At 39.8% G+C, this 14,080-nt stretch overlaps 1 protein-coding gene and 1 pseudogene across 10 annotated transcripts in view; both read right to left on the reverse strand.

The window, feature by feature from the left end:
* Positions 1 to 14,080, reverse strand: part of OSBPL6 (oxysterol binding protein like 6) — a 179,696-nt gene that overhangs the window by 138,990 nt on the left and 26,626 nt on the right. The gene's annotated exons all lie outside the window — the stretch shown is intronic.
* On the reverse strand, positions 9,501 to 9,619 carry LOC118614602 (annotated as a pseudogene).

Genomic DNA, 14,080 nt, shown 5'->3' on the forward strand with positions numbered 1-14,080 from the left:
TATATATTCCTCCTCCTTACTCTAACCTTATAAATATTTTTAAGCTAAAACTCAACTTTGTAACACAACATCTCTCGCCCCTCTTTTTCTGTATACCTGTTACATTTGATTCGCACCACCATTAATTTTAGACTGTTTCCAATACATGTTCCATGGGCACTGGTCTCATACTTAATATAAGGACCAGTAAATATGTTGGTCTCATTATTATGGCTAATAATGAGAGCAGAAGTGTCTCTACTGTAGAGACCATAAACAGTGCCTGAGCTTTAGCCAGTAAGGGAGCTGAGATTTGTGACTCCTCCATACTTTTCACTGAAAAATAATAGTGCAGAGGACTCAGCACTGGAGAAAGAGGATTAAATGTTTCATTATGAAAATAGACTATAAAAGTAAAATTTATCCTGAAAGAGGCTTAGAAACAGTCATTTCATCATTTACTCAAAACAGACGTTTCACTACATGCCAGGCACCAGGCTAGATGCTGGAGAGGCTAAGACAAATAAAAGGAAGTCTAGAGAGGGAGACACACATGTAAAGAAATAACAGCAATTGTAGAATATGCACTAGGCTCAGTGGGCACACACAGAGTAATCAACTGGGAAAATCATTAGCCTGATTAGCGTCCCTGCTCTGCTACCTAGCTCCTACAATAGGTATTCCTCTATAAGTAACTTTTCTTCCACAGGCTTCCAAAGGGCAAGGAGATCCCTAGACAATAGAAGGACATTTGCACACTGTGCTGGTTATTCTCCATTTGCCCCTTGCCACCCCAGACCTATTATCTAACCTTCTCTGCCTTCTCTGGGCTCCAGGAAGTTGATGTCTATAGACTGTATCACCCAAGATCCCTTACTCTAGCTTCCAGATGGATTTGGCTAACAGAAGACACTAGCAGGAACTAGAGGGTAGAGGAGAGCGGAGAGCCGAGGTATTTCCACTCACCCCCATCTCCCTGCCTGCCTCTGTCCAGGCTGCAGCTGTTTCTATACTTACAGCTCCAACCCCAGAGTATTCACTGGGTCCTGGGAACAAGCTTCTGCCCCTCTTCCTTCTGGCCTAAAGATGGCCACACTTCCCACTGTTGCTACTCCAGGCTGCTGTGCCATCATCGGGGGTGGGGGTGGGGGACTAAATCATTAAATCATTCCCTCATTAAATACTCCTTTAAGATGTGCCATCCCTTACCTGCCGGGACTGTCTGAAACCATGGTTTTCCAGAACTACGAAATCCAATCTCTAGAAAATATCTAAGTAAAGCTCACATTTTCAATGGGCCTGAAACCTAGACAATATCATCACTGTCCAACATTTATTATGTGACTACCTTGGACAGCATATTTTATCAACGCTGGAAGTCCAGTTTTAACTACAGTAAAATCTCTCCTATACCTGGTTTGAAATTTGCAAAAGGGGGGTCTTAAGAGGAGTTCTGAATATTTCAGGAGTAAGTCACAGATTTTTAAAAATCTAATAGGATGATTAAGCACCTAACTGAGAGCTTTTAGGGTAGAGAATGATCAGCTCACTGAAATCCCCAGATAGGTTTTCATCCCAGGGCAATATAATGCCTTTCTGCCCAAGTCTACATTCTGCATATTCAAGCAGCTAAAACACTGCCACCTGTCATAATAACCGTCCTGCTGTACAGTAGACGTGTTTTGTTTAAAAAACAAAATAAAGCAAACCAAAAAATCAAAAAGCCTGACTTTACATTAGTTTCAAATCTGTAACAGGTCTGATTCATAGAAGTAACAAGTAAAAATGTGTCCTATGATTCTGAGTGGCGTCATTCTGATTCCAGAAAAGTCAATCACGATTTACTCAGGCTATAACAGAGAGTTCAGGAAGAAAATAATGTTAGTTCCTTAAAGCAGAGTTGATCAAACACATTACATGGACAAGTCTGTTTCAATGAAAAAAAAAAATATTTTTACTGTATTCTTCTCAGAAATCTCCACCATTCTTTTTGCTTCCCAAGGCATTCATTTTCTGACCATGAATTTTTTTCAAAACATAACCCTTCGGTTTTCATTCTTTGTGCCTGTCTGCTTGCTCTGTGCTACAGTGTTTTCTGACGCATGAACCATTTGCTCCTATTTATTTTGATCTCTACCATTGACCTCAATGCAACCTCCTTCCTTCCTGCCTCTCTTCCATCCCCGTTCTTGATTCTCCATCCCTTCATTCTCCTCCTTCCCTGAGCTATTATCACATCATGGCGTAACCTCCCCTACCCTCAACACTAACGAAGTGTCCTAAACCGACAAATGTACTTCCAATGCCACTCTAACGATAGAGTTCCTTCCTTCAGCTGTGGTATTCCCACTGGGACCAGGGTTATCCTTGGGGTATTTGATTAGAAGCAAGTGAAGTTGCCCAGGCAACCGCTCCAAATTGTCCTACAATGCCTGGCAAGCATGTTTTACGAAGCCTGATGTGAAGGTCACACTAGCCAATCCTGTGACAGTTAAAGGCGCAGTCTCCTTGCAGTCAGCCAAGGGCTCTGAGAACATCCATCAAGATGAGCTCAATAACATTTGCATAATCATAAAATTGTCAAACTCCCAAAGCCATAAGAACCCATGTGAACACACTATTTCAAAGAGCCAAAGATATCAGCTTTGAAAAGGAATAACAATAGGTGAGTGTGCTAAAATCATTAAAAAGAACACTTTAAAAATGAACCAGATGGAATCCAATCACTTAGGTGGTGAAAACACTTTAGCTACTCAGTTTCCTCAAATGATTAAGGAACAGTTCTACCCCGAGGCAAGGCAATAAACTGAAGGGCCTGGAAAAGTCACTCCATGTCCTTTTACTTTCTAAAATTTCCTTAGATCAGAAGAGTTTAAAACATTATTCTGAAATATCAAGACACAATATTGAAAAACATGCCCATCCATACCCATTAAAATAATGTTACATTTGACTAAATCTCAATCAAAATTCCATCTAGTGGGGAAAATACCTACAATGTTGAGAAGAAAATCATGTCCCTAAGACATGAAGCACTCTCACCAAACAATAAGCCCAAACTGGAATAAACCTATACAGAAATGGGAAAAGAATACAAGCTAGCCAATTTACCACAAAATTCAAATGACCAACACAATACAGAAAAATGCTCAGCCTGAAAAACAAAGATGCAATTGAAAACAATGAGAAACCACTTTCACATAACAGATTAATAAAGAATTAGAATAAAATTTTGGGAAAGTAACAAGTCCCCCAAGCCTTTGACATACATTCTGCTTTGATTTAATAAATTCTACATTTAGGAATTTTATCTTAAGTATATAATCAAGCAAGTATCCAATCATGTGTGCAAAGATGCTCATCACAATATTGCTTATTATACCAAAAAATCAAAACATATACATGTGTTCAGAATATCTCCATAGCCATTGTAAAGAATGATATAAATATAAAGTCACCAATATAGTAAAGTAGTTCAAATATTTTCTCTGGCTTGGGCAAGGGGTAAGGAAAGGGAAAGGTTTATAAAGTAGCATGTGTCCATTTTTATATTAAAAAAAAGTGATTTATAGAAATATAAGTATGAGTACTTAACACTAAATGTTTATTTCAGGATACTGGGGTTATGGGTGATTTTTGTTTCTTGAGAAAAGTTCTATCTTAATTTTTTTTGTATGTGCTATGAAAACATACCACTTCCCCTAACAGCATTTAGTTTTAAAATATTAAAAAGAAGTGTAATTAATTTTCATGCATTCTAATAGTTTCATTTTTTCAGCAAACTTTTGCTTTAAGATTCAAGATTATTAAATCTCTCTGCAAAATTTGAGTCTCTATAAATTAGGATATAGAAGGTCCTTAAACAGCTATGGATTTAAGGTAGATGGATGAACAAGAGATTAAAACGACATCACCAGCATCAGTTCCTGGAAGCCAGGCCAGTTATCAGGGAAACTGCACGCAGCCTAAGGTCGATCCCTAGCATAACCACAGAATCAGGACTTCCCAGAGTTGAAAGGGAACGTGCTGAAAACCATCACTGGTTACAGTCTCCATAGGGTGATTTCTTTAGCAGATGCCATCCTTCCTTCCCCTCCATTCCCAGTGCATATCAGAAAAAGAGAGAGAGTGGTCAACAATGTGACAAAGAACACAGGATCTGAGAGTGTGTGCCCTTTCAAATACAGAGCTCTGGTGACGGTTTTCCAGCATGGACAATTTACAGCTCTGATCTGGGCTCAGGAAATCAAAACCATGCATTTAGACCTATTCTGCCAAGTAAAAGTATCTAAAGCTTAGTGCTTTGTGTACCTTCAATTGTGAAAACAACCCCCTCCCCACCTCAAAAAATTATGGCTGGCTGATCAACTATCCTGTGAGTATCACTCACTAATCAAAGCCACATCTTTGCAAACTCAATCAACATCTCTGTAAAAATAGAACATATTGACTAATGGGCAGTGCTAACTTTTATCCTTAAACTGAAGATCAACTAATATAATTGTGGAGATATTTAGAAGTTTATTTCTTGGGAAAGACGAGTGAAAATTTATTTATCTCACACACACACACACCAACAAATGAATTTAAGACCAAAATATCTTAGAATTTAATTTACATTTTCCCCCAAATCCTGCTCATAGCTTTATCTACACTTATTGCAAGGTGCTTTCCTTCTGTTTCACTCAATAATGACACTATTAAAGGCAGCATATTTACTTTACAATGCATCCTTCAAGCAGTTTGCATGTTTATCATGTGTGTCCCAGTGTTTCTACCCTACACTAAAGTAACCGACAACCCCAAATTTAACCAATGCCTCCCAAATTATTTTTAGTCAGATTTATATTTCTTCTTTCTTTCCTTTTTCTTTTCTCTCTCTCTCTCTATTTTTAAGGCATGTGCGAAGTGGCTAACTCTAAGTTGTGCACAATCTGGACTTCTGGACGCTGTTTTGCATTGCTTAGAATTTACAGTTTACATGAACAGTCTAGCTAAAAAAGCCAAGCCCCAGAACAAAGGGGGAAACGAAGAGGTTCTTTACCACAAAGAGTCCTTGAGCGGCCTCAGTGGGCTGGCAAGTCAATTACCTCCGAGCTACGCCCATAACAGAGCCAGCGTTCTGGGGCAGACCCTGGCTTAATGGACACAGTGCAGTTATCCCATGAGGGCAATTTTTTACAGATACTTGCACTGCTCGGCCACACTCCAGCAATAGCCTGTTATTGCAATTTCCCATGCAGTGTCTTAGCAACATGCTAAAAATCCAAAATCAAGAAGACAATCCCACTTCAGATCACCATAGTGTCAGCAATATAAGCAGAACCATAAATGAGAGTATGCTATATATATGACTCAACTGATGACACTTCTGGAACATATTCTATTTCCAAAAGAAAAATACATCTTAATTTCTGCATTTTTCTCTACAAAAGAGAATAGGGATGTGTACCTATGAGACAGATTTTATAAACAAAGTTTTCGAATTCCAAAGAGAAGTTCGCTCATTTTCCAACTTACAAAAAATAAAAATGTGGAAGATATACTTCCCGTTAATGTAAGGTAGCCAATTAGCACATCGGAATGTGGTTTCTCGAGCTCCAGCCAAGCCCGTTTTCGCATCTTGGCTCTTGGTTATGGGTGCACCCCGGCGCCACTGGCGCACAGCAGTTATTCCATCGGAACTGTGTGGGAGCAGAATCCCCACGGTCAGCTTGCAGACCACAGTGCATGACTTCCTACTCTCTCAAAGTCTCTAGCCCCTTACCTAAGCATTCAAAATCGGAAAACTTTCAAAAAAACTACATTCTCACATTTCTGAAATCTCCAGAGTATGAGTTAGGAGAATGTCCTGAATTTGTTCCCTCGAAATGGCATTGCTTGGATGGCACTGGGGTGATGGTAGAGATGGATAGTTAAAACGATTAATCTTGCTAGGATTTGTTGTCTATAGGTGAGCATACTGAAGATGACATGTCGCAATATCTCTAATTGCTTCTGACATGTGAGGTTTACCACTGGAAGCTCTAACATGAAATGGGTCTTGGATTTAATGGCATGTAATTAGTTCCTGTTACACTCCAAAAGGAGAATCTTGTTGGAAAGGGGTCTGATGGCTTTCAGTAGCAACATGCACTGATTATAAATAATTACTCGCTGAGAAGCAGCCATTCACATACTAACATATAATTCCTCTCTCCCCACTGCTAATGTAATAAGCGATGAAAAACTCTCTATCTCTGGCTCCTTATTGATAGTCATCTAAATGTCTCTCTTAGTCCCTAAAGAACTATCTGTAGAACCCAACTGTTAGAAACTCGGGCTGTATAGTAGGTTTGAGGCACCACTGGTTTTGAAATTCGCCTTAGATTTTGAAACTTGGCTTTGCCACTTACCATTTTCTGATTTGAGGCAAGTTGTTCAGCATCTGTGCTTCACTTTCCAATTCTATAAAATGGGGATAAAAACACCAACTCCAAAATTTTGTTGTGAGGATTAAATGTGAATATAGATAATTGCAACCAACACAATTCTCAGCCCATAGGAAGCATTCAGTAAATAGTAGCTAATAATAAAACTTCATTTGTTACCTATAGTCTATTGCTAAGAGTCTAATCCAGATTGGCCTTCCTCTTGAATAAAGGCAAATTGGAAAAGAGCATCATATCTAGAATCCTTGAGGCTACAACACAAAGGGAAGGAAGTCAAGGGAGTGGGCAGGAAACAAGACCGCAAAAGAGGGAGAGAAGAGTCAGAGGTAGAAAGGACAAAAAGACAAAAGCAAAGACTCTAAAAGGGGGAAAAAAATAAGGTCTGATAAAAGGGGGGTGGGAATGGAACACAAAGGAAAAAGTCACTAAAAGAGGAAGAAGCTGAAAGAGAAGCAGAAAAGGAGGAGACACCAGGTAGGTATAGAGAAAATCCAGGAACAAAAGAGAAAAAAAAGAAGGGGGGGGGTAAAAAAAGGAAAGAGAAAGGCATTTCCATTATCAAAACAGAATACTTCTATTAATGGTATTGAGATACTAGAAGATCCCACATCCCTATGCACCATTTGATCAATAGCTCGCATTTAATTAGCATTCTCTCTTTTAAAAAAAATTATGTTTATATATTTGTCTCATTTTGCCCAAAGAAGGACCCACTCTGTAAGACAGACCAGGCAGAAACTGTTCCCCTGAATTTACATTGGAGGGCAAAGAATCTAGAGACTGACTTACAGATGTATCACTTAGGTACTTCCTAGTCTTAAAATCTTTTAAGATCATTCAGTCCTCCTTTTAAAAACACAGTCTGGTTGGCCTCTTATGGCAGTAAAAGATTCTGTCCTACTCTGATGAAAGAAAAGGAAAATTGGAGTTAGTTTGAATTTCAGAAAAATACTTGCACTTTAAAAATACTTTAAAACAATTTTAAACTTAGAATTGTTGGAACAGTACAGCAAACACTCATATCTCGTTCACCTTCTTGAAATTTTGCAACTATCCATCCCAATGATTTCCTTTATAGCTAAATCCAATCCAGATCACTCATTGTATTTGCCATGTTTCTCAGTCTCCTTTAGTCCCAAATAATTCTTAGGTACATCCTTTAATTGCATAGCTTAAAAAAAAAAAATCCATTTTAAAATAATTTTAAGCTTACCAAAACTGGTTCCAGGAACAGTACAAACTCCTGTTTCCCCTTTGCCTAGATACCCAATTGCTTAGTCTTCAGTATTTTTCTGAACCATTCGAGAATAAATCATCAACACAAGACTCTTTCAGTTCTGTATATTCCAGTCTGTATTTCCCAAAGGCCACTGTCTTACACAACAACCATAAGTCTCCTTCAATCAGAAACAAATTTTTCATCTTTCCCTGTCTCTCTCATCCTTGACAATTTTAAAGAGTCAAAACGTTTTATTCACCAAGATGACCTGAGTCACCCTCAATTCTGGTTCATCTGATGTTTCTTCATGACAAGGCTCAGGCCACGTATTCCTGGCAATAACACCCCCAAAACGGCGCTGTGCTCTTCTCTGTGCATCACAGCTGGAGGCACAAGATGTCAGATCATTCCATCAATGATGGTGTTAACTGATCACCTGCACAAGGTTGAGTCTGCCAGTCTTCACCATAAAGGAATCATCATCTTTGTAATTAATGAGTATTTTGTGGAAAGACTATGAGCCTATGCCAACTTGTTTTTTATCAAACTTCCACCCACCCTTTGACAACTCCTGTCTTCACCTATCATTACTGTGATGTTTGCCAAATGGTGATTTTTCTATTTTCTACCCTCCTCCTACATTTATTGGTTGGCATTCTCCTGTAAGAAAGAGCTTTCCCTCCCCCATCCCCATTTCTTTATTTATCAACATAGATTCATTGAATCTTATTTCATTTAATGGCTTATGATCATTATTTATTTTGATTCTCCAAATTTTCCAGACTTGATTGGGGAGAGTCCCTTGCACTTGCCTTTTTAGAAGGCAGATTTAGTGAATACAATTTCAGGTACCAAGAAGAATGTTCAAGGTCAAAAAACTGCTTTTGCAATTTGCTTCAGGAGTTGTAACACAGAAATCATTCAGGAATGTCAGCTTTTTCTTTCCAAATATCTGTTAGCGGACATTCATCTTTAATTATAAACAGACTTCCTCTTAGAATCAATTCAGTAAATTTCAAACTGGAGTACCTATATTAACTATTATAAAAAGGAATCATCAACACCAAGCCTTTTCCTCTAACTGCTCTTGAACTGTGGCTCAAGACATTCCTTAGGTGAACTCATACGGGCTAGAAGTTACACTGGCTTCTCAACCAACATGAGATAACGTGTGTAACACACCAGGCCCAGTGTAGACGCTCAGTAAGTGACAATCGTTACCCTTTGTCCTTTTACCTGCCCCAGCACTAAACGTCCACTCCTCCTCAGGTACCACCCACTTCCATTGCTAGTCTTGTCACAGTCCTCATCTTTCAAGCAATAAACCTCAAAGTCACCTTCAAATTTTCTCCCTCCCTCACTCAACTGAAACACTCTGCTAGTGTTGATCCAGCCTCTAGTTTAGACTTCTGCAGTTAACACTCTCTCCTTCCTTCAGTTCTCCTTCCTTACCCAGATTCCTCTTCCTAAATGATATGAATGTGGCCCTCCTCAGCAGAGGACCTCCCTCTCCTTGCAGAATAAAGCCAGATCCTCAAACTTGGCACTCAGGGCACTTCACACTCTGACACCAAACCACATCTCTCTCACATTCTATACTCTAATCCCACTGAACGCTAGGCCTGTTATGATTTGTTTACCTATTTGTCTACCTAGGTCCACTGCAAGGCCTCCAAATACAGGGTGGTCTTCTGCTTCCGCTTCTATCCCCATTGCTCAGCCCTGTGCACAGTAAATGTTTGCTGCTCTAATAAATAATTTCTAATACAAAATTTCCATAGCTAACAAGAAGCTCACTGAATGAAATATTTAATTACCATCCTCGATTCCAAAAGTACCAAGTGTTTTTTGTAATGGTTAATTTTTTTTAACCCCTACAGCACCTAGTATTCCTAGGTGTTCTCCCACCCAAGTACTAACCTAGCCCGACCCTGCTTAGCTTCTGAGATCAGAGGAGACCAGGCACATTCAGGGTGGTATGGCCATAGACTAATATTGTTTTTAAACTGGTGTTTTGCATCCAAAGTTTATTTGATGATCAACTTTATGTGTGGATTTGGCTACAGGCTACAGGCTCTGGTTATTCAAACACTAATCTAGGTGTTGCTATGAAGGTATTTTGTAGATATAATTAAAGTCCATAATTAGTTCACTTTAAGTGAGGGAGATCATCCTATATAATCTGGATGGGCATGATTCAATCAGTTGAAAGCCCACCTGCCTTTTGCCCAAGAGTGCCAACCTGCTTGCCTTTCCCGACCTCCTAGCTTACAGATTTCATACTTATCTAGCCAGCCCTCTCAATCATATTAGCCGATTCTTGCATAAATCTTTTCTCTCCTGCTAGTTCTGCTTCTCTGGTAGAACCCTGACGGGTATAGTCTACCTCCAGAATAAAGTAGGGGAAAGGATGCAACAGCTGAACAGTTAATAAGATCTAAATAAGGCTTTCACAGTATTGCTTCATTATGGAGTGGGAAGTGTTCAAGTCCTGATGGATGTCTCTATCAGATACCCCATATTCAAACATAAGTACAAATACACATAACATATGCCATGGCTTCCTTCCAACTGAATTCATTATCCATTCACTTGGCAAATACGTATTACAAAAGGCGCTGAGAAAAGAATAGTGAGCCAGACAGGCATGGTCCCTGCTCTCAGGGAGTTTACAGGCTAGTAGGAGAATCAGGCATCAAAACAGTAATTACACAAATACTCATTTAATTATAATTATGATGAGTGGTAGAAAGTGCAGGATGCTGCTGGCATGTTTAGTAGGGGAATCTAACCAACTGGGGAGGGCTTTTGGAAATGTCACTGAGAAATGATACTGAAACTGAGACTAGGAGGGCAAGTAGGCAGTAGCCAGGCAGCACATAAGAGGAAGAGCATTTCAGGCCCAAGGAAATATCTGTACAAAGCCCCTACGCAGGGAAGGGACTAGATAAATTCAAGCACCTAAGGATGGCCAGCGAGTTTGAGCTGTTGTCAATTAGAGATGAAGAGATCAAATGGCCACACTAATGAAAATGGTGATCTTCAGCAGTGGATAATCACTGCACTCTTTAGGGCAGATAGTGACATGATCAGATTTGTGCTTTAAGACTTTTAGCGGCTGTGTATAATTTTGAAGGCAGCAAGCTAGATTTGGGGAGAACAGTTAACGAGGCTTTTGCTACAGTCTGGGAAGGAGACAATGGGCGCATGGACAAGGGCAGGGTGATTAGGATGGAGAGAAATGGTTGGAAAAGAATCAACAGGACATGGAGTTACACTGGACAATTTCCCGAATCGAGGAGCCACGGCATGTGGGAGAGGGCAGATTCAGGAGGCGAGATCACGGTTCTGCTTTGAGGAAGCACAAGTTTGCAATTCCTGTAAGATATCCACAAGGAAATGTACATCTGGAATTTAGAAGATACCTGGTCCACATGAATAAATGTGGATTTGCTAGCACAGTCAGAACTTGACGAGGTCAAACAGGGAAGGAGTACGAAGTGAGAAGATGACTCTGGATAGAGCCCTGGGAGCCCTGGCATTTAAGGGGGTGGAAGTGAGCCTGAAGAGCAGCAATCAAGAGGACACATGCTCATAGAGTGCACATTCATCTATACACAATACTTCTCCATGAGCTGCTTGAGCCTCCATGTTCAAAAGGGTGCACATTTTCACTGAAAAGGAAATAACTAACTTGCAAGGGTAACGACTCAGGAAAAACCCAATTTTAACAGACTTGAATAATTTCCAGCTAGTGTGTTTTATACAGTGAATACCACCTCACTGATTACTGCTTGCAACAGTTATTCAGTTTAGGTCAAACTGTACTTTCTGAAGTCACTTCTTATTAACACTAATGGCTTGGCCCTTTATGTATAATTAGTTCAGGCAATTAGTTGTAAGGCTCACATTAGAATAGATTGCTTTAATCTTTTGTAAATCGCTATGTGTCACATTATTCTAAGAGTGCCTCACTTCAAAGAAAACACTGAACCGATAGGAGTTACTAATTTAAAAAGCTTTAAGAAGAGCACCCCAGCCCCCAAAAGAATCACACAAATTAGTGCAGGCTCAGTGACTAAAAGAATTTGGGCTTCGGGAAAGGACACATTTAAATTAAAATTGCGCTTTCTCACACTAGGAACACTTTGTGTCTTAATCCTCCCCATTAGTACAACACAAGATATGTCAGATAAAGCTCTACAGTGTGCTGAGGTTCAGAGGGCAATCTGTAAGGTGGTCTTATTATAGCTTATAAAAACAGACCCAGCAGAGGCCCATGGATCTAGCAGTCACAACAGCATGGTGCACAAGGAGGAACTTAATGAATATTTGATGACATTTTTCCTCCTTTGTGTCTTGTTACAAAGGAGCCTCCAACTTAACTTATCAATGGGACTTGTACCCCAAAATGGTTTTTCAAGTCTATTACTTGAAACTCGAAACATATTTTTTCTTCAAAATTGTGTTATAAATGGTGGAGCCCAGGCCACACACTAAACCATAATAGAGTCTAACTAGAGTTCCTAAGCATCATTTATAACAATGCTTTTGTGAAGAATACACTGGCACAATTTAGTATTCCAAGGATGTATCTTTCCTTAGTAGCAGTCCCAGAATAGACAAAGATGCCATTACTCCCAGCAGTGAGAAAAGAACTCAGCTGGCTCCAAGCTGGGAATCTGGACGGAGGAGTACTGATGAGGCAGCAGTTGGAAGTCGGAGCCAGTGGCTATAACATGACAGATCCAAATCCAAAGATAAGAATGTAGGGGTTACTTCAGAGTGGGGGAAGGCAAAGATTCAAGCCTGGCAGGGCAGGGCTGTAGAAAGGAGAGTTAGGGATTCCCTACCAAAATGATGTCGGGCTGTGGTTAGGAAGTAAGCAGCAAGTGCTGGAAGCAGCCATGTTCTGATAGCCCCGAGAAGAGAGGTGGCTCTGGGACCAGGGATGACCTGAAAGGTGAGTCCTAGGCAAGGTCAGACATCAACCAAAGATGGAAGGCCCTTGAGGCTTTAGGACATGCAGTTACCCAAAGCCTCTGAAACTACATCATAAGCTATGCGGCCACTCCTCTACTTGTAAACAGGCAGTTCCTCTGCCCAGCCTTCCTAGGATGGACTAGTGGTTCAGGACCTCCCTGGCTTTGTACCTTGGTCTATTTGTGTAGCCACACCATATTTAGACTTAGTAGCTTGGCTCCAGATGACTGCCTTCACTACAGGCCTTGTCTGAGCCTCTGCTCCATCACAAGAGAGAGAATGGTTCTTTATATGTCCAGTGTACATAAGGCATACTATGTCTACATTAGTCTTCCAAATTGATACCTGAACTTGAAAAGCCATCATGCTATAATCAAATGATATCCTTAGGCTGAATCACCTAATAGTAAAATTCTAGTCTGTCCTAACTGCAGAGGAAGGTAAGTTTGAAAGTCTTTGTTGACTGGTTTTATTTTTTAATTTACTTACAGCTTTTATTTTTTATACGGTTTTATTTTTCAGAAGATACACAGCAATACCGTGAAAAGGGACAAAAGAGGAAAAGGTTAAAATATGTCTTTAAAAGCCTTTAAGCTATTCAGGTAAGAAAAATAGCAGTCTGGCCTATAGCCTTCAGGCAGAAGCTTGGGAGATTGTTCTTTGTGAAATCTGTCCTGACCGACAGGGCAAATCCAAACATACCACTGCAGTAGTGAGCGCAGGCTTCCTCCTGGAACTGGCTCTGTCTGTGAAGCCCTTAGTTGAGGAGACCCACTTGAGGGCTGGGATCTTTCAGATCAGTTGCCTGGGGATTTGCCCTTATATAGGAGCAAATAATCAAGGATCACCAGATTATCTAAAGAAAAGCTCTAACATGAAAGACAGACCAAAACAAGCAGATATAAGGGAAGCAACATGGAGGAAACAAAGGTTGGTCCAGGAACAGAAAACAGTAATATTCTTAGAAGGGTAAGAGAAAACATATCCATAAAACAAGAAAGAAATGCTTTTAAAAATAATTTCAGACATGAAAAACTCAAGAGAAGGGCTAGAATATAAGGCTGAGGAAATCTTCCAGAAAGTAGGGCAAGATGATTAAAAATGGAGAAATATGAGAAAAGAAAATCAGAGAACCAGTCAATACCCAAATAAAAAGAATTCTAGAAAAAGAGAATAAAGTGAAGGGAGAAACTGTCAACAAAACTAAAAAGGATGTTTCAGACCTTAAGGACCTGAATTTTCCAGATTGAACTGGCCTGTCAATTACCCAGAAAAAAATGGACTTAAAAAAAGAACGCATTACTAGCTACCAGATAGAAAGCAAACTCGAATTAGACTCAAGGAATGAGATTTTTGTGGCCCTTTTAACATAAACACTGGAAATTATGGGAAAATGGACTAATGTTCTGAAGAAAAAAGATTTTCAACCTAGGATTTTATGCCCAAACCATTAATCAAGAATGAGAAT

The sequence above is a fragment of the Rousettus aegyptiacus genome, unplaced genomic scaffold, assembly GCF_014176215.1.
Source record: "Rousettus aegyptiacus isolate mRouAeg1 unplaced genomic scaffold, mRouAeg1.p scaffold_m13_p_2, whole genome shotgun sequence".
NCBI lineage: Eukaryota > Metazoa > Chordata > Mammalia > Chiroptera > Pteropodidae > Rousettus > Rousettus aegyptiacus.